Source organism: Coenobita brevimanus, chromosome 96 (assembly GCF_032717465.1).
Source record: "Coenobita brevimanus isolate Jiangsu-jjx chromosome 96, ASM3271746v2, whole genome shotgun sequence".
NCBI lineage: Eukaryota > Metazoa > Arthropoda > Malacostraca > Decapoda > Coenobitidae > Coenobita > Coenobita brevimanus.
This window is the reverse complement of record NC_137049.1, coordinates 409,198-436,067: the sequence shown is the minus strand read 5'-3', so window position 1 is coordinate 436,067 and position 26,870 is coordinate 409,198. Positions and strand designations below refer to the sequence as shown.

General features: G+C 44.7%; 1 long non-coding RNA gene across 1 annotated transcript; it reads left to right on the top strand.

The window, feature by feature from the left end:
* Positions 1–604: 604 nt before the first annotated feature.
* On the top strand, positions 605–7,949 carry LOC145413533 (uncharacterized). The gene is made up of 3 exons (XR_013899732.1): positions 605–666; positions 4,597–4,798; positions 7,862–7,949. It is a non-coding gene; the product is annotated as an uncharacterized LOC145413533 (long non-coding RNA).
* Positions 7,950–26,870: the final 18,921 nt, after the last annotated feature.

The following is a 26,870-nucleotide window of genomic DNA, read 5'->3' as shown; positions in this document are numbered from 1 at the left end:
CAAACGCACAGAAATGACAGTGGTTATGTGGATGTGCTGTGCATCTCTGTGTGCAAGGGCTGGGGGACTAGGTTTACAATGGAAGAGTTGAGAGGTAGGATGGGACTGGAATGTATTGGTGTTGTGATGAGGAGAGGTAGATTGAGGTGGTCTGGGCATGTGGAGAGGATGGGGGATGACAATTGGGTACAGAAAGTGAGAAGTGTTAATGTTGGGGGTGGGGTTGCAAGAGGTAGACCTAAAAAGACCTGTGATGAGGTCATTGAGTGTGACCCGAAGGATAAGGGACTGAATAGGGAAGCTGCCAGAGATAGAGCAGCTTGGAGAGCCCCCATTAGGTGACAAAGGCCGACGCATGCAAGCATGTTGGAGCCTTCAAAAACGAAATGACAAATTATTATTTTTTCAGGGTAGACGACACCCCCTTTGAAGATTTTAATATCACTTTTTTTCACCCCTAATGGGATTAAGGCATCTGGCTGTAGATAGATAGGTATATAGATTATTATTATTATTTTTTTTTCAGGGCAGACAACACCCCCTTTGAAGCCAGCACTTTGGTGTAGCGCTGCCAGCCTGTCACCATCAAACTGGTCAGCAAGATGTTCCAGGCCAGTGTTTACTTGGATGGTGGCATTTGCTGGGACATTCTATTCTAATTTGATGGTAAATTAGACTGACCCGATTCTGCATCCATTAGCAGAATCTTGTATAATTTAGTAATGGATGTAACAGTCATCAAACAGTGCATGCTGAGTATTGACTATAGTTCATTCACTTTAACTTGGCCCAGATTGTCATCGTTTTGCAGCTTGCCATAGTTGTGAATGAGGCCTTTAGTCATGTAGTAAGTTCAGCAAAATAATGTCCCGTGGGAATTTTGGTATGACAGCAAGCCACCTATTCAGATATCTCAAGGATGCCCCAAAATAACAGTAAAAAACCTGTTGGCAGTCAGAGAAACTGTTGGCATCAGCCTAATGACACCTGTATTGAAAGTACAGTGGGCCCCCATTTATGCATGTTCAGTTTATGCATTTCTCCATTTATGCAAGCGACAAAATATTCATTCAGTAGTTATCAGTTTATGCGAAATTAAGTCATTTTATGCGGCATGCTACACATAGTGGCCTAAATTCGGGGAGAAACACAATTATACGTGCACTCCATCATTTTATGCGAGGCTGTGGTGGCCTGGCTGAGAAAGAGAGAGAGAGTGTTCACCGAAGTTCACAAAATTTTATACAGTACTTTATTCTCTATCAATATATTCATGTAATATCTATTTTAAGGTAAAAGTAATCAAAATAATCAATTACCGGAATAAGTGAGTATCGCCCATCACTAGTGGATGAGTGTAGTTGCCGCCAGCTGGCTGTGCGTAGCTACTGCGCCACTTGTGAGTCAGTTTCATTGTTGGGCAGTATTCCGCCATTTGAACATAGTGCTCAGTCTGCCCCTTGCTTGCCCTCCATTGACCTTGTGATTGTTTGCCGGTCGCACAAAATCGCTTATTTTCGCACAGTCTGAGTTGCATATCGTTTGGCTGCTATTTACCACTAAGTCGAGGAGGGAAAATTAAGAGTATCGCTCTACAGATGAAGAGAGATGTTATCGAGAGAAAAGAGAATGGTGAGGGTAATACAGCCATCGGTAAAGCTATGGGGTTGGGTTAATCATCAGTGAGAGCAATTTGGAAGAACAAGGTGGAAATTTTGAAAAGCATCAAGGCCTGTGGCTCGTCTGGCCTAGACTCTCACACTTACACTACAGACGATCGAGTGGTAAAGATGGAGAAGTTTCTGAAGATCTGGATATCGAGGAAACAACGAGAGGGGGTACCACTGGACAAGCGTCAAATTAAACAGCAAGCAAAGGCATTTTACCAAATTATTTGCCACAAGTCGAACTCCCCTCCAGGCAAGTTTACTGCATCAAATGGGTGGTTACAGCATTTCCTGGAAAGGAAAGGAATTCGTAATGTGAAGCTGACTGGAGAGAGTGCCTCAGCAGACAGCGTGGCAGCTGGGATGTTTTCTACTTATCTGAAGGAGCTAATCGACGAGGGAGGCTATAGTCCTGACTGCATTTATATCATAGATGAAGCTAGATTACGATACAAAAAAATGCCCAAGTCAACCTACCTCGCAAAACAAATCAAGCAAGCTCGCGGCAGAAAAGCATATAAGTCTAGAATAACTGTGCTCTTTTGTTTAACTTGACTGGCACTCACAAAATGAAGCCTGTGGTGGTACACACAGCAAAGCATCCCAGGTGTTTCAAGCACCTGCGAGACATGAGCAACGCACCTGTTTACTGGAGGGTGACCCAGAATTGCTGGATGAACTCGTCAACAACCAAGGATTGGCTGTTAAAGAGTTTTGTGCCAGATGCAAAGTTAAAGTGTCAACAGTTGGGGATACCCTTTCAAGTTATGCTAATAATGGACAACTGCCCTGCCCACCCTGACTATCATTTGGATCTTCACCCCAATGTCAAGATTGTTTTTCTTCCCCCTAATACTACAAGTGTGGTCCAGCTGTTAGATCAAGAAATCATTGCTAATGTGAAAGCGCTTTATCAAATGCATGTCTATAAGCTTCTGATGTCAAGAACCGGGAGTGGGAAAGATATTCGTTAAATCATTGCTGAGGCTCATGAGGATGCTGACATTAACGACCCTTAGCTCCAGGCTGAAGAAGATGAGGAAGTTGACGATCCTCAACCACTACCCCAGGCTGACCACCAAGTGCTGAATGTGCATCAGTTCCGGCGCCAGTTCACCGTTAAGGTGCAGTGGATAATCTTCTTAAGGCATGGAACGAGATCAGTGATGCTACAATTTACCATGCCTGGAAGCCTCTCTGTCCCATTCTAGTTAGTGAGCAGCGCGGTTAAGTGCAGAACTTGGGTGACAGTGTTACACAAGCCGTAGAGGCAGCAAGGCAGGTTCCCGGGTTTAGTGAGGTGACTCTTGAGGACATAGCAGAGATTAGTGCAGCTGGTGAAGTGACTACCCCAGAAGACATCATGAGTTCTACAGCAATTGAGGACAGTCTACAGGATCAGCCACAATCCCTGCAAGTCACATCTGCAGGAGAACTCGCTATGGCAAACATCTGTGTTATCTTGGTAGCTGTAGATGAATTGAAGGATGTCTTAATGGCAAACGATTCATGCCATTGACAACAGAACAGCACATAAAAAAAATTGAACGAGAGGAAGCAAACATTAATAACAAAAATTGCTTATCTTGTCCAGCCAGCCCAACCCGTCCAGCCAGCCCAACCCGTCCAGCCAGCCCAGCCTGCTGCACTATTCGAGATCAAACCAGGCCCATTGCACCAGAATGATGATGTAATGTCTGTTGTGAGTGATCACGATTTTGAAGGCTTCATTCAAGAGGTGGATGCTATGAGGTGTTCTGGGGCAGTGTTAGGTGATAGCAGTAGTGAGGAAGAGGATGAGCAGTAACCTCGCCCACAGCAACGGAATCCCACCCTCCCCTGCAACTTGATAGAATTACGGTAAACAACCATTTGTACATTGTTCTTTGTTTATTATTGTACCTTAGTTGGAATACATATCATTGTTCTTTATAATGGAGGAGTATTAATGTCCATGTGAGTGTGAATATAATATAATCATAAGTCTAACCCCTAAAGTGGGCAACGTCCGTCCACCAAACTCCATTTTTCCCATAAGGCCTGTGGTTCCATTTATGCATTTTCCATTTATGTGTGCTTGTTTGTCCACCAAATTGTCGCATAAATGGGGGCCCTATTGTATATCACTGGCACATTTCACTTGGATTTTTTCATCAACACAACCTACAAACTTACATGTTTGCTGCTGTGATTAAATTTTCATCCAGGTTCTGCCTTATAGAGCCCCAGTAGGATTAAAGTGATTTTATTTTCAGGAGGCAGTTTTTTTTATCAAGTAAATGATAAAATGAACCTCAGTGACTGAACAGACAGTAGTAGCTACTTTTGTATCATAATACACCCTTTTTTCCTATTGCTTCTAATCCCCCCCTTGTTGTATGTTGCAGGGGAGGGAGGAGGAGGGAGAGGGAGTGGAGGGGAGGGAGGATATAAGGGGGAAGGAAGCAGGGGGGATGAAGGGGGAGAGAGGAAGGAGAGGAGGATGGAGGAAGCTGCTTTTCAGGGAAGTGGAAGAGGTAGAGGGAAGAAGGATGACCAGAGATGGAAAGACAAGGAGGGGAAAGGAAGAAATGAGAGAGAGATGGGGTGGAGGAGAGGCAGGAAGGAGGAAGAATGGACATGAAGGGAGGGATGGAGGGGGTAGGAACTGTTGGGGGATGGAGGGGGCAGGGAACAAGTGGAGGGAAAGAATGTGGAGATTGGTGGAATCTGCCAGCTTTGATCAGTCTTGCTGGAGCTGTGATTGGTGAAGGTTGTTTACGTTTTTTTATGAGATTTTTTTTTCTTTTTCTTCCCATTAATTGTTTTTATGCTGATAATATTGACTTTAGTGTGTCTTGCCAACATTCCTGAGTATTTCTATAGCTCACTCATTGATATTTTTCTTGGAGTTTTTAGTGTCATGGCTTATATCAGTGTTCTTTTTCAGGGGTGTGAGTTTGGGGGGAAGGACAGCATGATGGCAAAAAGCAGCATGACATGGAGGTGAAGTAATTTGTGGGCACCTTTCCAGCATCAAGGCATTTAGCTGTACAGGACTACCACCACCACAGCAACCACATCTATCATAGCCACTACTACTGTAGATCTACACTACCGCTGGAGGGGGCATTGAACTGGATACTAATTTGGTCAGTATGCCATAACCTTATCTATTATTTTTTCGTGCATGCTAATTCCATATGGCTTTATATAGCATAAGAGGCTTTTCTAGAGGGGTTAGATATACATTTTACCTTTAACAAAGTGATATCTAGGGCTGGTGGCAGTACTGTCAAAGCAGAGGAAGTGTGGCCAGGTGTAGTTTGCAGCAAGGGTGTGGGAAGTAACTCCATCTTGGTCAGTGTTTGTGATAAGTGGCTGCATAAGAGATATAATGGTGGATCAAGCAGCGTGGAGAGCCGCCATTAGGTGACCAGTGCCGATGCATGCAAGGATGTTGGTACCAGCCTCTGATACGATGATACAAATTAAATTCTAAAAATAATTTGGTATAGGAAGTCTCATCTGACACTGATCTCTTGTCCCATTTCAGTTTGTTTACGGCCAGGTGTAGTAAAGTTGGGTGGGTAATTTTAAGTAATCAAGGAAACATTCCTTAAGACTCGTCAGATTCTACGTAGCAACCTTGTAAAGTTCCCTAGCCCCTTTCCACATGGTCAGTTGCCAAGTGGTCAGATTAGGATGGTAATTTTGACTAGTAACCAAGGAGATTCATTCCTTACTTACGGCTCAAGATTCCATACAACAACTTTGTAAAGATCCCTAGCCCCTTCTCAGTTAGTTGATGGCCAAGTGTAGTCAGATTGGGAGGGTTATTTTGACTATAGGTCTGTTACAATAACTAGGTCCATATATTTCTTTTGTGGGTTGTTTCACATAGCTTATTAGTAGAAAGACAGTGGTTTGGCTCTACATTCATCCCATAACACTTCATGACCAGCCTTATATTCCGGTGCTTGTCTAGTAATAAAATTTAGCATTTAAGATGGAGGGATGCAGATTTTAGACAAAGTTAAAGTAAAATGAGTATAGTTACAATAGACTTGTTCCAAACTCCTAGCTAAGGCTTGTTAAAGTCCATGCAACCACATCTTCATGTTAGTCGTGGGAATGACTCTTTGTTAGAAAATTGACTGTAGGAGCAAGAATATGTGTCTGTGTTACTGGGATCATCCACACTTTTCTCACCCCAAGGTAGGGTACAGAGAGTCAGAAAAAACTTGATAGAATGAGATACTAACCAGTGATCACCCAGCTGAATGAGCCACACTGCCATTCTCACCATTCAGGCCCCTGGAATCCTGGCATCAAGGGGCTAAACTGTTTGCTGAGCCACTGACCATGAATAAAACAGTCTACTGTAAACGGCAGTATACAGGTTTTACTCTAACCTGGCCTAAAATTCTCTTTCCAGCCATATTCCTGAGCTGTAACAATAGTAACTAGAATATGATGTTAGTCTTGAAGTGTTATGGATGAGATGTTGTATTGTCTTTCTGCCTTTGTGCTACAAATAAGCTGCAAAAGGACAAACTTAGGCCTACTTATAATCTCCAGTCTTTCAAATGCAGTGTGTCCAGGCATCTCGAAATGAACAGATCTTGAATGTGGCTCTCTTTTGTATTGTTTTTGTTTTTTTTCTTGGAAGGAATGGTTTGCGGGCTCCTTGCCTATGGTTTCTTCTTCCTTGCATTAAAAAAAAAAAAAAAAAAAAAAAAAGCAACCATACTCTTTTCTTCAACTTGGCCTAAACTGCCCCTCATCTTGAAAATGATCTTGTAAGGATAAACATTATAATATATTATACTCATTTCACTTTCATTTGGTCTAAAAGTGACAACTCCCAGTCTTGAAAACTGAGCTGTAACAAACCCTATTAAAAAAGTGCAATGGGCTTCTTTTAGGTTTGAAAATTCTCAGCATCTTGAATTTTGAGTTTGAACAATAGATGAACACTAGAATATGATGCTCATCACAAACAAGTGCTGTGGAAAGGATAATTAGCTGTATCATTGTCTTGTTCTGCCACTGAACTATATATGAAATGGGTTATTGAAGACAGTTTTGGGCCAATTAAAGTATATGGTAGTAGTAGTAGTAGTAGTAGTAGTGTTATCTGGTGTATTTCTCCTGAATGTCTACTCTAAATGTAAATAATTTGTAATACTTTACACTCCCTCTTCTGTCATTCTTTCCTTTATTCTTTCTTCTTCCTTCTGCCTGTGGGTGACTACATTGAGTGACAAGCCAAATAGTTTCCTGCACACCAGGAAACCATTTACTACGCTGGGTGGTAACCATGTAACCAAATTATGGTGCCTGGTGGTTTAGTGGGTAATTGCAGTGCTCCAATCAGATTGAGCCAGTGAGGGTTTATATCCAAGGAATGGCTGAGGTTATTGCTCATGTAATGCCACTCAAGGATGAGTGAGGCTAGTCACTCTCATCTTAAATGCCAGGACCAACTCACCTGGGCTCCTACGCTCCTCATAGGGCAATGTAGGATTGGATGATGGATGGATGAATGTATTATTATTATTTGGGAGACATGTTATGTGCTGCAGATGGGGCAGGAGCTAGTTCTCTGGCTAGAGTGAAGAGTGGTTGGAAGAAGTTCAGGGAGCTGTTGCCTCTCCTGACATTGAGAGGGCTCTCCCTCCTTGCTAAGGAATCTTTTTATGTGGCATGTGTTAGGAATGTAATGGTGTATGGTAGTGAGGCCTGGACAGTAAAGGAAAAGGATGCTGTATTTGTTCGCTCAAACATATAGAATTGACAGTGATTAGATGGATAAGTAGTGCATCCTTGAATGCAAGGCATGAGGGGACTAGGTTTACAACTAAATAACTGAGAGGAAGGATGGGACAAGAGTGTATTGGTGTTGTGATGAGGAGGGGTAGACTGAGATGGTAAGGATATGTGGAGGGGATGGAGAATGACAGTTTGGTGTGAAAAGTAAGAAATGTGAACGTTGAGGGTAGGGTTGCGAGAGGCAGACTGAAAAAAACCTGAGATGAGTCATAGTGTGACCTCAGGGATAAGGGACTGAACAGAAAGGCTGCCAGAGATCAAGCAGCATGGAGAATTGCCATTAGGTGGCCAAGGCTGATTCATGCAAGCATGTTGGAACCTTTATAAACAATATGACACATTATGAATCTCATTATGCCTTTACTTTCTCCACCTCACAGGTAACAACGCCTGAGAATACATAGCAGAATTATCCACCAGACAGACCTAATGGCCATCGACGAGACTCATCAGAAAACATGACTGGAGAAGGTAAGAGTTTTAAGATGTAGTTTTTCATTGTCTTGTTTGCACAGTCTTATGGCTGTAGTTTAACAGATGCATCCTGTAGTTTTAGTCTATTGGTGTTATGATTACTGGTGTATTTGCAGCATATTTGTTTATGCAAATGTGGCAAACTGCTTTGTACATTCCACAAATCCTCCAAAGGAAGTTTTGTCTGTTGATCTATCTATTGCCAGATGCCTTAATCCTGTAAGGGGTGGCCATGAACAAATCGCCTCCTTGTCGCCCTGTCCCCCATCATTTCATTGCCCTGCTTCCAGCTCACACCCCCCTCTCTCATATACCTCTCCACTCCATCCCTCTATCTCATCCTTGGCCTCCCCCTCCGTCTCCCCCCCTCCACCTCACTCATATACTGTACATTCTCCTCGTCAGTCTCTCACTCTCCATCCTCTCCACATGGCCAAACCACCTCAATGTGTTTGTCTTAATGCTTCCTGTCACATCCAGTTTTGTGTATAGGGAAATTCACTCTCTAATGCAAGAGTTAACCATTACTCCCAGTCCTTTATTTATGCAATGGGTCAACTCTGGAACTGTCTCCCTCTGTCTGTATTTCCTACTTCCAATGATCTCCAGTCTTTCAAACACAGTGTGTCCAGGCATCTTGAAATGAACAGATCTTGAATTTGGCTCACTTTTGTATTGTTTTTGCTTTTTTTCTTGGAAGGAATTGTTTGCGGGCTCCTTGCCTATGGTTCCTTCTTATTCGCATAAAGAAAGAAAAAAAAAAAATATGACGCCATCCCTATTCTCCATCACAGGCATGTGAGTAACATCGTGAAATAAAGTAAGGAAATGGTCCAGTAGGAATACAAGTCAGGCAGGTGCATGGGTTATTGGCCTTCACATTTATCCACCATTCAGTACTTTGACATGTGAAGACTTGTTTCATGAGTTGTATAACATCTACAACTGAGGTCATGCCCATTGTGAGGCAGCATTTATTTCTGTTCATCACATTTTAATTCTTCAGCATCAATACCTGTTTTATTATATATATTTTTTGATTTAGTATTTTAATACTTTCACATGCTAAATAATGGAATAAGTTATTACCTTCTTTATTCTTCCATATTTTATGATCATCATCATCATCCAGACTTCCTTTCGCACCCTAGGGTGGGGTGAGGAGTAGCAGTGTCCGGACAGCCAAAGTTTGCCCAGTTCAATGGGACAGACTTCCATTCACTCATCATTCAAGCCCACAGAATCCTGGCTCCATCTGATAGGCCAAAAAAATTTTCACCACGTTCTGTAGCTTCACATATACTTATCCAATAGAGCCAGGCTGAACGCTGTCACTTAACAAAGGGTGTTAAATCCCTGGTCATGTGCTTCTCCGCACAATATTCATCCAGCCAGCTTGCTCTCTTGTCAGTCCCTTAGCCTCCATATTTACTTCATTTAAATATACTGTTTACCTAAAGGCCAGACTCAGCAGCTGAAGAGAGATGTTTTATTATTTCATGAAAATTTTCCACTGTAAAACCTTAAGTCAGACAGCATGTTCTGTTTAATAGAATGAGCGGTATGGTGAATTACCCATTACAGTGATTGATATATATTATTTTCTAACAAGCACTTCTTTCTTTATTTATATCTATATAATGGCAATAGCATATATTTGTATAACTAATACACAAGTAAAAGCCTAATTTGGTTAGCCATTTTCTTGCTGTTGTGCTAATAGGGGACTTCCAGAGTGTCTTCTGCTACCTAGCTGGCCAGCCTAACTCAGTCATGGGTCAAAATTGTAACGTAACCATCATGGCTATTCTACATGTCTTGGTAAACTTATGAGATTTGCCGAGAGCAGAGACCACTCATCACTGAAATGCTCATTAACAAAAAACATCACACACATGAAAGAATATTTTTGACAGGCTGGTTTGCATTTGCATAAGTTGGTCTTCCGTCCAGCAGTCCCTTACACACAATCAATTCACTAATGAGTTCAGTGGAGTTGGCTTCCATATCTACGTTAGTATCGTATTTCTGAGAAAGTGATGCTTTATTGAAGCCTGTCATTGCCTTAGTTGTCTGGAATTTAATATTTACCAAATGCCGCTCTGTCGGATACATTTATGTGAAGCTACGGAACGTGGTGAATGTTTTTGGTGTATCCAATAGAGCCAGGATTCCGGGGGCTTGAATGATGAGTGAATGGAAGTGTGGCCCATTAGACTGGGCAAATATGGGCTGTCTGGATGTTGCTACTATTCACGCTGCCTTTGGGTAGGAAAGGAGGTCCCGATGATGATGATGATGATGATGATGATGATGATGATGATGATGATGATGACCAAATACCGCCACTTGACATTTGTTTGCACACTTTGTGGGGACCGTCCCAAAGTCAGAATAATACATAACTCACTCTTCACTCATTCTTGGTGTGGGTGGATGTGCATAGGGTTCATTAAATAGAAAACCAGTGTGGCCGGTGATCACAGCTTTGAAGTCCAATATTTGTTGGACTATTATGATGTACCTTGATGTATATCCTGTATTATTATTATTATTATTATTATTATTATTATTGAGGCTGGTCACTCTCATCTTAAATGTCAGGACCAACTTGCCTAACCCCGGGCTTCTGTGCTCCTCATAGATGGATGAATTATTATTATTATTATTATCATCATCATCATCATCATTACCATTATCATGTGTTTCTGTTTTACAGTGTGGTGGGCAACAAGCACTGCAGCAGTCCTGGCTTGCAGCTCCTGAAAACACTTTTGGAGAATGGCCTGGTATCTCCACACTCAGGCTACTGTATAGTTTGTCAGGTATGTCTGTATCTGGTAACTTTATCCATTTTTCTATCTATCTGTGTCTATCTATGTGTTGCAAGGCACCTTATTCCTGTAAGGGGTGGCCACTAACAAATTGCCTCCATGTTACCCTGTCCTCTTCCCTCCCTCCAACTCACACCCCTCCTCTCTCATATCTCTCTCCATCCCATCCCTCCATCTTATCCTTGGCCTCCCCCTCCACCTTGTTCATATGCACTCTTCCTGTCAGTCTCTCATTCCCCATCTTCTCCACTCCACCTTTCCATCTCATCCTTGGTCTCCCCTCCCATCTCACTCACGTGCACTCTTCTAGTCAGTCTCTCATTATCCATCCTCTCCACATAGCCAAACCATCTCAGTATTTCTCTTAACACTTTCAACCACATCAACACCACAATGCTCCTTTACTTCCTCATTTGTCAGTCTGTCTGTTTGTCTACAGTACGTACCACAGCATAAAGTAACCATCTCTCCATCTTACTACTGAGATGTACAGGATATTAATGTAGAATATGAAGCATTTAAGTGTAGATGTTTATGAGATGGAGTCAGGATTCCAGGGGCTGAAATGGTGAGGGAGTGAGTGTGTGGCCCATTCAACTGGATGGTCTTTAGGTAGTTTCTCATTCTGTAGAGTTATTCCTGGCTCTGTACCCTACCTCACACCATCCTAGGGTTGGAAAGTAGGTCTGGATGATGATGATGATGATGACTGATGATGAGAATGATGATGGTCATAGTGATGATTGATGGTGATGGAGAAAACAGTGATGATGATGATGATGATGATGATGGTGATGATGATGAGAATGATGATGGTCATAGTGATGATTGATGGTGATGGTGAAAACAATGATGATGATGGTGACTGATTGTGGTGAAGATGATGATGACAGCATTGATGATGAAAGTGATGGTGGTGGTGATGATGACAAAGATAATGATGGTGACAGTGATTGTGGTGAAAATGATGACAGCAGTGATGGTGGTGGTGGTGATGGTGGTGATGATTTCTTTTTTTCATTTACAGGACCGTGTACATATGATCAAGGAAGGTGTATCAGTGTTGGTTCTCTCCTGTCATCACTCACCTTCCCATCATCACTTGCCCCCCCTCCCTGTCATCACTAACCCTTCCTGTCATCACTCACCCCTCCTGTCATCACTCACCCCTCCTGTCATCACCCACCCCTCCTGTCATCACCCACCCCTCCTGTCATCACTCACCCCTCCTGTCATCACTCACCCCTCCTGTCATCACTCACCCCTCCTGTCATCACTCACCCCTCCTGTCATCACTCACCCTTCCTGTCATCACTCACCCCTCCTGTCATCACTCACCCCTCCTGTCATCACTCACCCCTCCTGTCATCACTCACCCTTCCTATCATCTCTCACCCCTCCTGTCATCACTCACCTTCCCATCATCACTTGCCCCCCCCTGTCATCACTAACCCCTCCTGTCATCACCCACCCCTCCTGTCATCACTCACCCCTCCTGTCATCACCCGCCCTTCCTGTCATCACCCACCCCTCCTGTCATCACTCACCCTTCCTGTCATCACCCACCCTTCCTGTCATCACTCACCCTTCCTGTCATCACTCACCCCTCCTGTCATCACTCACCCCTCCTGTCATCACTCACCCCTCCTGTCATCACTCACCCTTCCTATCATCTCTCACCCCTCCTGTCATCACTCACCTTCCCATCATCACTTGCCCCCCCCTGTCATCACTAACCCCTCCTGTCATCACCCACCCTTCCTGTCATCACTCACCCCTCCTGTCATCACCCACCCTTCCTGTCATCACCCACCCCTCCTGTCATCACTCACCCTTCCTGTCATCACCCACCCTTCCTGTCATCACTCACCCTTCCTGTCATCACCCACCCCTCCTGTCATCACTCACCCCTCCTGTCATCACCCACCCTTCCTGTCATCACTCACCCTTCCTGTCATCACTAACCCCTCCTGTCATCACTCACCCCTCCTGTCATCACCCACCCTTCCTGTCATCACCCACCCTTCCTGTCATCACTCACCCTTCCTGTCATCACTCACCCCCCTGTCATCACTAACCCCTCCTGTCATCACTCACCCCTCCTGTCATCACTCACCCCTCCTGTCATCACTCACCCCTCCTGTCATCACCCACCCCTCCTGTCATCACTCACCCTTCCTGTCATCACTCACCCTTCCTGTCATCACCCACCCCTCCTGTCATCACCCACCCCTCCTGTCATCACTCACCTTCCCATCATCACTTTCCCCCCCCTGTCATCACTAACCCCTCCTGTCATCACTCACCCCTCCTGTCATCACTCACCCCTCCTGTCATCACTCACCCCTCCTGTCATCACCCACCCCTCCTGTCATCACTCACCCTTCCTGTCATCACTCACCCCTCCTGTCATCACTCACCCCTCCTGTCATCACTCACCCTTCCTGTCATCACTCATCCTTCCTATCATCTCTCACCTCTCTTGTCATCACTCACCTTCCCATCATCACTTCCCCCCCCTGTCATCACTAACCCCTCCTGTCATCACTCACCCCTCCTGTCATCACTAATCCCTCCTGTCATCACTAATCCCTCCTGTCATCACTAATCCCTTCTGTCATCACTCACCCCTCCTGTCATCACTAACCCCTCCTGTCATCACTCACCCTTCCTGTCATCACTCACCCCTCCTGTCATCACTCACCTTTCCTGTCATCACTCACCCCTCCTGTCATCACTCACCCCTCCTGTCATCACTCACCCTTCCTGTCATCACTCACCCTTCCTGTCATCACCCACCCCTCCTGTCATCACTCACCCCTCCTGTCATCACCCACCCCTCCTGTCATCACCCACCCCTCCTGTCATCACCCACCCTTCCTGTCATCACTCACCCTTCCTGTCATCATCCACCCCTCCTGTCATCACTCACCCTTCCTGTCATCACCCACCCCTCCTGTCATCACTCACCCCTCCTGTCATCACCCACCCCTCCTGTCATCACTCACCCTTCCTGTCATCACTCATCCTTCCTGTCATCACCCACCCCTCCTGTCATCACTCACCCCTCCTGTCATCACTCACCCTCCTGTCATCACTAACCCCTCCTGTCATCACCCACCCCTCCTGTCATCACTCACCCTTCCTGTCATCACTCACCCTTCCTGTCATCACCCACCCCTCCTGTCATCACTCACCCTTCCTGTCATCACTCACCCTTCCTGTCATCACCCACCCCTCCTGTCATCACTCACCCCTCCTGTCATCACTCACCCTCCTGTCATCACTCACCCTCCTGTCATCACCCACCCCTCCTGTCATCACCCGCCCCTCCTGTCATCACCCGCCCCTCCTGTCATCACTCACCCTTCCTGTCATCACTCACCCCCCTGTCATCACCCACCCCTCCTGTCATCACTCACCCTTCCTGTCATCACCCACCCTTCCTGTCATCACTCACCCCTCCTGTCATCACTCACCCCTCCTGTCATCACTCACCCCTCCTGTCATCACTCACCCTTCCTGTCATCACTCACCCCTCCTGTCATCACTCACCCTCCTGTCATCACCCACCCCTCCTGTCATCACTCACCCCTCCTGTCATCACTCACCCTCCTGTCATCACTCACCCTCCTGTCATCACCCACCCCTCCTGTCATCACCCACCCCTCCTGTCATCACCCACCCCTCCTGTCATCACTCACCCCTCCTGTCATCACTCACCCCCCTGTCATCACCCACCCCTCCTGTCATCACCCACCCCTCCTGTCATCACTCACCCTTCCTGTCATCACCCACCCTTCCTGTCATCACTCACCCCTCCTGTCATCACTCACCCTCCTGTCATCACCCACCCCTCCTGTCATCACCCACCCCTCCTGTCATCACCCACCCCTCCTGTCATCACTCACCCTTCCTGTCATCACTCGCCCTTCCTGTCATCACTCACCCCTCCTGTCATCACTCACCCCTCCTGTCATCACTCACCCCCCTGTCATCACTCACCCCCCTGTCATCACCCACCCCTCCTGTCATCACCCACCCCTCCTGTCATCACCCACCCCTCCTGTCATCACCCACCCCTGCTGTCATCACTCACCCTTCCTGTCATCACCCACCCTTCCTGTCATCACTCACCCCTCCTGTCATCACTCACCCTCCTGTCATCACCCACCCCTCCTGTCATCACCCACCCCTCCTGTCATCACCCACCCCTCCTGTCATCACTCACCCTTCCTGTCATCACTCGCCCTTCCTGTCATCACTCACCCCTCCTGTCATCACTCACCCCTCCTGTCATCACTCACCCCCCTGTCATCACTCACCCCCCTGTCATCACCCACCCCTCCTGTCATCACCCACCCCTCCTGTCATCACCCACCCCTCCTGTCATCACCCACCCCTCCTGGCATCACTCACCCTTCCTGTCATCACTCACCCCCCTGTCATCACCCACCCCTCCTGTCATCACCCACCCCTCCTGTCATCACTCACCCTTCCTGTCATCACCCACCCTTCCTGTCATCACCCACCCTTCCTGTCATCACTCACCCCTCCTGTCATCACTCACCCTTCCTGTCATCACTCACCCTTCCTGTCATCACTCACCCCTCCTGTCATCACCCACCCCTCCTGTCATCACCCACCCCTCCTGTCATCACTCACCCCTCCTGTCATCACTCACCCTTCCTGTCATCACTCACCCCTCCTGTCATCACTCACCCCTCCTGTCATCACCCACCCCTCCTGTCATCACCCACCCCTCCTGTCATCACCCACCCCTCCTGTCATCACTCACCCCTCCTGTCATCACTCACCCTTCCTGTCATCACCCACCCCACCTGTCATCACCCACCCCTCCTGTCATCACTCACCCCTCCTGTCATCACTCACCCCTCCTGTCATCACTCACCCTTCCTGTCATCACCCACCCCTCCTGTCATCACTTCCTCTGTCCTCTGCCCAGGCAAGTACGGGTGACTGTGTGGGTCTTACTGTACTAAAGAATCGCAGACAAGGAAGCATTAGCAGTGTTTTTTTTTCTCTTGTCAATTGAGGAAACTCCCTAACACCTTTTCTTAAGCAGTTTATTTATTTATTTTTTCTCCCTTGTCAGTTGAGGAAGCTCCCTAACACCTTTTCTTAAGCAGTTTATTTATTTATTTTTTCTCCTTTGTCAGTTGAGGAAGCTCCCTAACACCTTTTCTTAAGCAGTTTATTTATTTATTTTTTCCTCCCTTGTCAGTTGAAGAAGCTCCCTAACACCTTTTCGTAAGCAATTTACCTTTTTTTTTCCTCCCTTGTCAATTGAGGAAGCTCCCAAACACCTTTTCCTAAGCAGTTTATTTATTTTTTTTTTTCTCCCTTGTCAGTTGAAGAAGCTTCCTAACACCTTTTCATAAGCAATTTACTTTTTTTTTTTTTTTTCCTCCCTTGTCAGTTGAGGAAGCTCCCTAACACCTTTTCCTAAGCAGTTTATTTATTTTTTTTCTCCCTTGTCAGTTGAGGAAGCTCCCTAACACCTTTTCTTAAGCAATTTTGTTTTGTTTTTTTCTCCCTTGTCAGGTGAGGAAGCTCCCTAACACCTTTTCCTAAGCAGTTTATTTATTTTTTTCTCCCTTGTCAGTTGAAGAAGCTCCCTAACACCTTTTCTTAAGCAATTTAGTTTTTTTTTTCTCTCTTGTCAGTTGAGTTAGCTCCCTAACATCCTTTCCTAAACAGTTTATTTATTTGTTTTTTCTCCCTTATCAGTTGAGACAGCTCCCTAAAACCTTTTCCTAAGCAATTTATTTATTTATTTATTTTTGTACAGAAGATAAACGGAGGGGAAAAAAAAATCCGTATACTAGATAACAAGTGTCCTCCATTCATAAAAAAAAATCCATAACACTTGGATTTGAACTACTGTGGGTTGAAATTTTGGGGGAAAGTATTCTGGGGAAGTGAGTCCCAGAGAGAAGCAGTTTGGGGAATAAATGAAATCTGATAGAGGGGGGAAGAGGGAGGGGGAGGCCGAGGATGAGATGGAGGGATGGGGTGGAGAGGTATATGAGAGAGGGGGGTTGTGAGTTGGAAGCAGGGCAGTGAAATGACGGGGGACAGGACGACTTGGAGGCGATTTGTTCGTGGCCACCCCAAACGGGATTGAGGCGTCTGGCAATAGATAGATAGATAGATGATAGGCAGAAGTTGTTCATTATGGCAGTGTATCAGTAAAAAAAAAAAAAAGAAAAACATGAGGTCATAGAATGTGACCTCAGGGATAAGGGACTGATAGAGAGGGTGCTAGAGATTGAGCAGCATGGAGAGCAGCCTTCCGGTGACCAAGGCCAACACATACAAGCATGTAGGAGCCTTGATAAATGAGTGATGGACAGGTAAATAGACAGACAGACATAAATAGACAGACAGACAGATAGCAAGATATATAATGCTTTGTTTTGATGTACACTGAGTAGATTTAATTGATTTTCTTTTTTCTTTTTTTTCTAGATCTGGGAGCAGGGCAATGACATCGGGACAGGGCGACATGGAGACGATTTGTTTGTGGCCACCCCTTATGGGATTGAGGCGTCTGATAATAGATAGATAAATAGTAAAGCACACAACCTGGCCCATAATGAACTCCATCAGAGCTGCCTTCAGTTGGACTCTGATGGGGTGACTGATAGGAAGGTAAGAGCATGGCTTAGTGTAAGAAGTGGAGTATAGTAGTGGTAGTAAGGGTTTTAGTAGTAGTAGTGGGAGTAGTGGCAGTAGTACTTACAGTAGTAGTAGTTGTTGTAGCAGCAGTAGTAATAGTGATGGTTGTAGTAGTGATAATAGTAGTAGCACAGTAGTAGTAATAGTAGTAGTAGTAGTAGTTGTGATGGTTGTTGTAGTAGCAATAATAATAATAGTAGTTATGTTGGTTGTGGTAGTAGCCAAACAAAAAGGCATTGATGTTTAATTTGTACAGGCATGTTGGAGCCTTTATAAACGATACAAACAGAGTGGTGTTGATATTGTATGTTTGTATCGTTTATAAAGGCACCAACATGCCTTTATAAACGATACAAACAGAGTGGTGTTGATATTGTATGTTTGTATCGTTTATAAAGGCACCAACATGCCTTTATAAACGATACAAACAGAGTGGTGTTGATATTGTATGTTTGTATCATTTATAAAGGCACCAACATGCCTTTATAAACGATACAAACAGAGTGGTGTTGATATTGTATGTTTGTATCGTTTATAAAGGCACCAACATGCCTTTATAAACGATACAAACAGAGAGGGGTTGATATTGTATGTTTGTATCATTTATAAAGGCACCAACATGCCTTTATAAATGATACAAACAGAGTGGTGTTGATATTGTATCTTTGTATCATTTATAAAGGCACCAACATGCCTTTATAAACGATACAAACAGAGAGGGGTTGATATTGTATGTTTGTATCATTTATAAAGGCACCAACATGCCTTTATAAACGATACAAACAGAGTAGTGTTGATATCACATCCTCACACAATTAGTACAGATTTAAAGACAGTGTTATTGTTGCTTGAACAAATATTTTGTAAATTGGCTGTTTGGGTTTGGTAATGTGTAATGAATTGTAAATGAATTTTTATTCCTGTAGAACAGTAATGATTGGATGCACAGTCTGTTGCATAACACAAGCATTGTGGCTGCCCTGGATGCTGGTACTTTCAGCTGGATGTGGGTCTTCCAGTCTGCCTGCACGTTTTTCTTTAAAGTGTGTGTGTGTGTGTGTGTGTGTGTGTGTGTGTGTGTGTGTGTGTGTGTGTGTGTTCTTACCTGATTGTATCTTTACAGGAATGAGTCAAGCTCGTACTGTCCTGTGTCTTAAACCATATTTATCGTACATATCCTTAAATTTATGAATTGTTTTGACACACGCTATTTCATTCGGTAGTGCATTCCATTGATCAGTTGCCCTATTTGGGAAACTAAATTTCCTTACGTCTTTATTGTCTCTCTTTTTATGCAGTTTTTTGCAGTGTCCTCTTGCTGATGCTTCCCCATATGTTAAGTAATCATTTATGTCTATTTTCTACTTCCCTGATATGCATTTATATAGCAGAGAATGGGAATATGGTTTAGGTATATGTGCGGGAGTCAATGAAAATGAGAGGGCAAGAGAGGGAGTATGTCTGATGATAAGCAAGAAGTGGAAAGAGAATATAAGAGAGTATGGAACAGTGGGTGCAAGGATTGTATGGGTGAGGATGAAAGTAGGTATACAAGCATGGGCGATTGTATGTGTGTATGCTCCAACAGAGGACCGAGTCGCAAGAGTGAAAGATGAGTTTTGGGCGAGAGTAGAAGCATGTATGGACAAGTTTGAGAGGAGCGAGAGAGTGCTGTTGATTGGAGACATGAATGGCAAAGTTGGGAATGTACGAGTGGATGGAGTGGTTGGTCAGTGGGGTGTGCCAGCTGAAGTAGATGGGAATGGTAGTGCTTTGGTGGACATCTGTGCTTGTAAGGGGTTGACAATAGCCAACACCTACTTTCGGCATAAGATGATCCACCGGTATACATGGAGAGTAATGAGGAGGATGGATGGTGAACTAGTTGAACGAAAGGCAATGATTGACTATGTGTGTGTGGATGAGCGAATGAGAAGACAAGTGTTGGATGCAAGAGTGTGGAGAGGGTGGGGAAATGGAGTCTCGGACCATCACTTAGTGATGGTCAAGATAAAGATGCAAAGAAAATAGTTAAGGAGACGAAGGGGAAGACAGGAGGAAGCAGCTCCTGTGAAAAGAGTGGAGAATTTGCAAGATAGTGAGAAAATGGCAGAGTATAAGAGTATAGTGGAAGAAAGATTGGGAAGGCATGAGCTAGAGCAGATGGAAGGGGTGGAAGACCTACAGTAAGATATTCACGGAAGAGATAGGCGCAGCGTGTGAGGCGGTTTGTGGAGTGAGGAGGAGATGCAAGGGTGTGCAAGGGACAGCATGGCGGAATGATGAGGTGAAACGAGCTGTGGAACAAAAGAAGAAGGCATATGGTGAATGGTTAGCGAGGAGAGGTAGGGGATAAGATGAGAGAGAGAAGAGAGAGATATATGTGAGCAGGAGAAGGGAGGTTAAGAGACTGGTGAAGGAGAGTAAGAAGAAAGTGGATGAAGAGTTTGGGAGGAATCTGAGTGTGAAATGGGGGGAGAGTAAGAAATTGTTTTGGAAGGAGGTAAAGAAAGTAAGGCAGTGTGAAACGGGAAATAGTAGGGGAGTGAAAGATAGGAATAATAGATTGTTGGTGGAGAAGAGAGAGAAATTGAGGAGATGGAAGGAGCACTTTGAGGATTTGTTGAATGTAGAGAATGAGAGCAATGCGAGTATAAGTGGTTGGGGAATGGCTGGGAGAAGAAGAGATGAGAGGAGGGAAGAAGAGATCAGTAGAGCGGAAGTAGTGGAAGCAATGAAGAAGATCAAGATGGGAAAGGCCCCAGGGATTGATGAAGTGTGTGGTGAAATACTTAGGTATGGGGGTGAGATTGTTGTGGAGTGGATATGGAAGTTGTGTAGATTGGCTTGGGAAGAGGGAAGGGTTCCAGAGGACTGGAAATCAGGTATAATTGTTCCTTTATACAAAGGAAAAGGGGAGAGAGAAGTATGTGGTAACCATAGGGGTATTTGCCTTCTTAGTGTGACTGGTAAAATATATGGTAGAATACTCATTGATAGGGTTAGGCATATGACAGAGGAGCTAGTTGGAGAAGAACAAGGGGGATTTAGGAAGGGAAAAGGGTGTGTAAATCAGATAAGTGTTCTAAGATGTTTAGTGGAGAAGTATCTAGAGAAGGGAAAGAAAGTGTATGCTACCTTCATGGACTTGGAGATAGCTTATGACAGAATAGATAGGCAAGGTATGTGGAAGGTATTAAGAATATATGGAGTGGAGGGGAAATTGTTGAGTGCTGTGAAGAGTATGTACGAGGGAGCTAGGGCTACGGTGCGAGTGGATGGTGAGCTGAGTGAGTTCTTTGATCTCAATGTGGGACTGAAACAGGGTTGTGTGATGTCTCCATGGCTGTTTAATATATACATGGATGGGGTTGTGAAGGAGGTGCAAGGTAGGGCAGTGGATGTGGGGGTGGCTCTAATGAATGAGGGTGAGATTTGGAAGATTCCGGTGTTGCTGTTTGCTGATGATACAATATTGCTGAGTGAAGATAAATGGGAGTTGCAAGGTTTGGTGAATGAATTTGGGACAGTGTGTAGGAGGAGGACGCTGAAAGTTAATGTAAACAAAAGTAAAGTTATGTTGTTTGAGAGGAATGAAGTCACAGAATGTACAGTAAGGTTGGATGGTGAGGATATGGAGAATGTGAGTGCATTCAAGTACTGTACTTGGGTAGTGTGATGAGTAAGGATGGAACTTTGGGGGATGAAGTGCGTGAAAGGGTACAGCAGGGAAGGAAGGTTGTTGGTTCACTGAAAGCAGTGATGAGAAATAGGGAGGTGAGTATGGAAGTTAAGAAGTCACTGCATGAAAGTATTGTGATCCCTACCCTGACGTATGGAAGCGAGGCGTGGACCTTGCAAGAGGGGAACAAGTCAAGAGTGAGAGCAGTGGAAATGAATTACTTGAGAGGAGCATGTGGAGTGACATGGAGGGACAGGTTGACGAATGAAGAAGTGAAGGAACGCTGTGGGGTGGATGTGGATGTGGTTGAGAAGATTAGGAGAAATACACTGAGGTGGTTTGGACATGTGGAGAGAATGGAGAATGAAAGACTGACTAAGAGGGTGTATTTTTAGAATTTAGACAGTTTATTGAGACAAACAGTTATACATACATATACGTATACAGGTATATCTATATATTACAGTATCACCTCAAAAGGATGAGGACGCTGAGCTACTCTTCACCCTACTCCGAGATATTACATACTAACATAAGAACATAATGTACTTTTCACCCTGCTCTGAGATATTACATAGGAGCATAATGTACTCTTCACCCTACTCAGATATTTTGTTCAGTTACTCTTACATCACAATATAGCAATGTCTACTTAAGTATGTGTTTGATGTTTTTACAATTCAGTATACTTCCTATTTTATCGTTATTAAACATCCAAACGACTTGTTCGGTCACTGAGTCTACAGCAGGATTTCTAAACTGCGCTAATTTTGAGCAGTGAAGTACATAGTGTTGCAGGGTGTGGGCTCTGGGTTCATTACACAGTCTGCAGCACGTTTTATGATCTGGCGTATCCACTCCAAGCTGCCACGGATATTTATAGCCTAACCTCAGTCTAGTGCATACAGAATCTTTCCACTTATTTCTATATTTTCCATATGTGAAGTGAGTTCTCAGAGCAACGTTAGTATAGTGATACATAGTTTCACTACTAGAATGTTGCTGCTCCATTCTATGATTTTCCTCTTGACCTTGTTGTGTTCTTATTATAGTTTTAATCTGTTTCAAGGTTAGTTGGCATACTACATCTATGTCTTCTTTTTCTGCTGCACTCTTGGCTAGTTCATCAGCTCTTTCGTTCCCTGGTATTCCAACATGGGGTGGTATCCATGTGAATGATATGAATCTACCCGATTGCTTGAGCTGATGCAGGACAGCTCTACACTGGAAGACTACTTCTGCCAGTGCAGGTGCTGTGCTCTTGAGGGACTCCAGTGCTCCTCGGCTGTCTACGAAGAAGCACACGTCTCCTTCACCTCCTGTGATCACCCTAAGGCCGTATAATATTGCATATAGCTCTGCATGAGTGGAAGACACGTTGTTGCTTATTCTAAAATTTATTTCGCTCTGTACACATGCACTGTCTACTTTATCTAATATTACGATCCCACACCCTGCTCTGCCATCCTCTCTGACCGAACCATCGCAGTAGACGTGAGCAGTGTTTTCATTGTAGAGTTTATTTATTTGGTTTCGTGCATGTGTCCTTAACACACCTACAGCATAACATTCTTTCTTTTTCTGTAGTGGAGATATGCTCACCATTACCTCTTCCTCTTCCCAGGGTGGAGGCCTAGGTGCCTGCGGTATCTCCTCACAGAAGTTTTGTACCTCGTATTTGAAAACGTTCCTCGCAAGGTCTTTCACATAGCCATTCTTGCCTTGCCTCCAGAAGGTTCTGGTTCCGTTAACAACATCTTTGATGCTGTTACGGAGTCCCAGTCCGCTTTCTGACCGCATGTGTCTTATTGCAGCCGCCACATTGACTTCCTGAATTCTATTTTTTACACTCTGCAAATTTAGCTCAAGTCTCATGACATCTATCATGGTGTTCCTTGGGCAGCTAAGTATGATTCTCATTGCGGCATTCTGGATTTTTTCAAGTTTTTCCAGCCTTCCTTCACCAAGGCAAGAGAGGATTGGGCTTGCGTACTCTAATACCGATCTGACAGTAGTGAGGTACATCATTTTCAGTACTGGTACACCCACCCCTGCACCACTATAGGCCATTGATCTCAAGGGCTGCAATCGTACCTTGCATTGCGTTATTATGTGGGTCATCTCGGCATCTTTACAGTCTGCTGTGTAGCCGACATACATACCTAGGTACTTGTAAATTCTCACCCTCTCGATGTTTTTGCCATTAATTACTAAATGTTTTTCCCCTAACGCACAGCACTGGAACTTTGTCTTACTCTCGTTAATTACAAGACCCAGACTTTTGATCAGGTTGCCGAACCTGTTCAGTGCAGTTTGCATAACATCAAAAGTATTGGACTGTATCATGATGTCGTCGGCATAGATTACTGCACTGACCCCGAAACCCAGGTTTTCACGCTCCACTTTGTTCATTAAAAGATTGAAAAGTAATGGGCTTAGGACTCCTCCCTGTGGTGTACCAAGCTCTAGATGCTTTTCCCAGGAGAATGTCCCTTGGGGCCACACCTGGGCCCACCGCCCAAAGAGATAATCCCCCACCCAGTGCAGCAATCTTCCCCTTACCCCCAAGCTAGCTAACTCATATAAAATTACTTCTCCATTGGCCTTATCGAATGCACCCTTGAGGTCAATGAATACCCTGCAGTAGTCAGTATCGCTAGAAAGGCACTTAATGACGGCGTCTTTTGTCCCTTTACCTTTCATAAAGCCATACAGATTCACACTAAGCATATCACCTATGAGGAATATTATTCTCTCTAACATGATTCTTTCCATCATTTTTGAAAAGCATGATGTTAGTGAGACTGGTCTGTTTCCTCCAGTCGCTTTGGGGATAGGGATGATAATTGCTTTTTTCCATGCTCTCGGTATTCTGCCCTCCCTGAGACTCATATTATACAAGTCTAACAGCGGGCCGTCCTCCATGCTGGCCAGGCAGTTAATTATCTCATACCTAATTCCATCCTCACCAGGAGCTGTAGACCTTCCATTTTTAACTGCACGCAGTAGCTCATCCCTGGTTATGTCTGTGCCTGTCATGTCTTCGGTGTTTAACGCAGTAACAATGAAGCTTCTCCTATTGTCCTGCCATGCCTCTAATGCCTCCCTCACGTCGTGTGGCAGGCATTCACTGCTCGCCGCAGATGCCCACAACTTCATTAAGTCTTCAGCTAATTTTTCTGGCTGTGGGTGTGCTACGTTTTTCACCTTTCTCCCTCTTACTTTGTTAACTTCTTTCCAAATTTCGGTTATGCTCTTACTGTTGCCTATCCTGTCAGTGAAGCGTTCCCAATACTCCCCCCTTACTTCCCTTTTGGTCTGACTACAAATCTGGGCCAGTTCCTTCATTGCGGCTTTGCTTGCGTCACCCCTACCCATTTGCACCCATTTTCTGTGAGCCAGTCTCATCATTTGCGACAGTTGTTTTAATTCTTTATTGTTATAGTATTTGTCTGTATGGTATGAGCAATTTTTCTTCACGCGCCTTTTATGATTGAGTAATTCGTTAATAACCTTAACTAGGTCTTCGTAAAACTGGTCTACACTGCTCGGATGATAGCCACTATACCATTCCCGCACACCATCAATAAAGAAATCAACTTTATCTTTGGGTAGTGTTAATCGTTTTCTGCTATGTGTGATTTTTCGTTTTCCCAGTAGTATAGTGATAACAAGGGAGAAGTGATCACTTAGCAAGTCTGGTGCAATTTCACATTTTCTTTCTAGACCCTGACCATTTAGAATCACAGCGTAGTCTAATCTCCCTCCCTTGATATGTGTCGCCTCCTGTGTCCCCAGTACTTTGGATTCAGGGTAATCTAATATAAACTGTCTAAATCTCACGCCATTAGTATTGGTCTTTCCCTCTGTCTCCAAATCTTTGTGACGAGCATTAAGGTCCCCAGCTACTAAGGTCACTTCACTAAAAACAGTATCAGGCAGAGAGCTAACGGCAAAGCAATTTTTAGAAACATACAGGTTAATTACGTTCAGCACACCCTCACTCAGATAAATTTTGACGGAAACTGACTCCACACCTTCACTCCTGTGGGGACACTCTAACAGCTCCGATTGAATGGAATTTCTTACATATGTACTGTAGATACACCCCATATACCATCACCTGCCATAAGTTGATACTTTGTATATCTACCGAGTTTAAACAGATTGCCATCCCTATCCCCCGTCTCCTGAAGGAGTATCACATCTATACAGTGATTTAAAATATAATAGTGAATTTCTGTAATTCTATTTTTCAATCCATTCACGTTCCAAGATATTACTCTAAGTTCGCAGGGACCCATTATCCATAGGTGTCTCTAATACCATATTTGATATTTCCTCTAATTCCTTGGAGAACTTGTCCATATGTTTATGCAGTTCCAGCCAACCTTTAAACACTTTACACTTTTTCTCATCATCCTGGCACGTTTCCAAAACCCATGCTATACCTGCAACACCACTGGTCAGAACCTTGTGAGTTTTGAACATTTTCTCTTTTTCCCTTATTACAATTTTACGCTCTGGAGACTTTTTGGCGTGTTCACTCTCACTGTTGCTGTTTACTATGTTGTCTGTGCTCTCACTATTGTATTTAGCATTTTCTGTCAGGTTCATAAGTTTATTAACTTTCTTTTCTAGTGCTTCTAGTTTTCTGCCCAGTTCTTTTATGTATATGATTAACTCACCATTTCCCTGATGAGTATTGGTGTTGGGTTGTGTTGTTGTGAGGGATGGGGTGACCACGTGACTAGGATGTGGGGGTGAGGTGTGACCTGTGCTGCTGGCAGGTGGGGCTATGTCGCCATCACACAGCTCGTCCCTGGGACCCGTCGAGGCATTCCCCAGGAGCGGCCACTCTGCCTCACCACCTTCCCCATACACGTGTGGCCTTCCCACCCACGCCTGCCTCCCTGGTGCAACCTGGACCTGGCAGGGCTGTTTCACGTGGCCAACACCTCCATCCATTGATTCTCTCCCTCCCCTTGTCCTCTGCTCTGCTGTCCTTTCTTCCTGCCCCTCGGACCCTCGCGCCAGATAATTTGGTCTTTTTGGACACAGAGGAGACCTTGCATTGTGGTTTCCACCACAGTTACAGCACCGAGGTTCGACACGTGTCCCCATCTTGATTTTTTCTCCGCATTCGCTGGACTCGTGCTTCCTAGCGCAGAATCTGCAGCGTGTGTCCTCTTGGCAGTGCCAGGCCCTGTGTCCCCACCTGCTGCAGCGAAGGCAAAATGCTGGTTCCTCAATGTAGGGCTGTAAGCTTCTGTATCCAGCACCCGGAATAAAAACTTGCCTTGGGATGTCCCCTTTCATTAGGGCAATCACTTGGTTCTTCTCCTGTCCCTTGTTCATGTGTCGCTTGGCCCAGATAAACCTAGGGTCGTTCAGAAGGAATTCTGGGTCTAGTATTATGGGATATCTAAACACGATAACTTTGATGCATCTCTCCCTCTCCTCCGGAACCTGCAGTGTCACACCCTCAAAACCAGTCGTGGTCAGCATCTCCACTGCCTCCTGACTTCCTACTGTGATGTAAGGTCTCTGCCTACCTTCCTTAAACAGGACCTCGAACCGTCGATATGCAAGTCCAAGCTTCACCGTCCAGAGTAGTTTTTGGTGATAATTTAGGTCAGTGTTGGTGGGGAAGAGAAGCCTCACTCTATTCCTTGGGGTGGCCTCGTCACGGTCCTG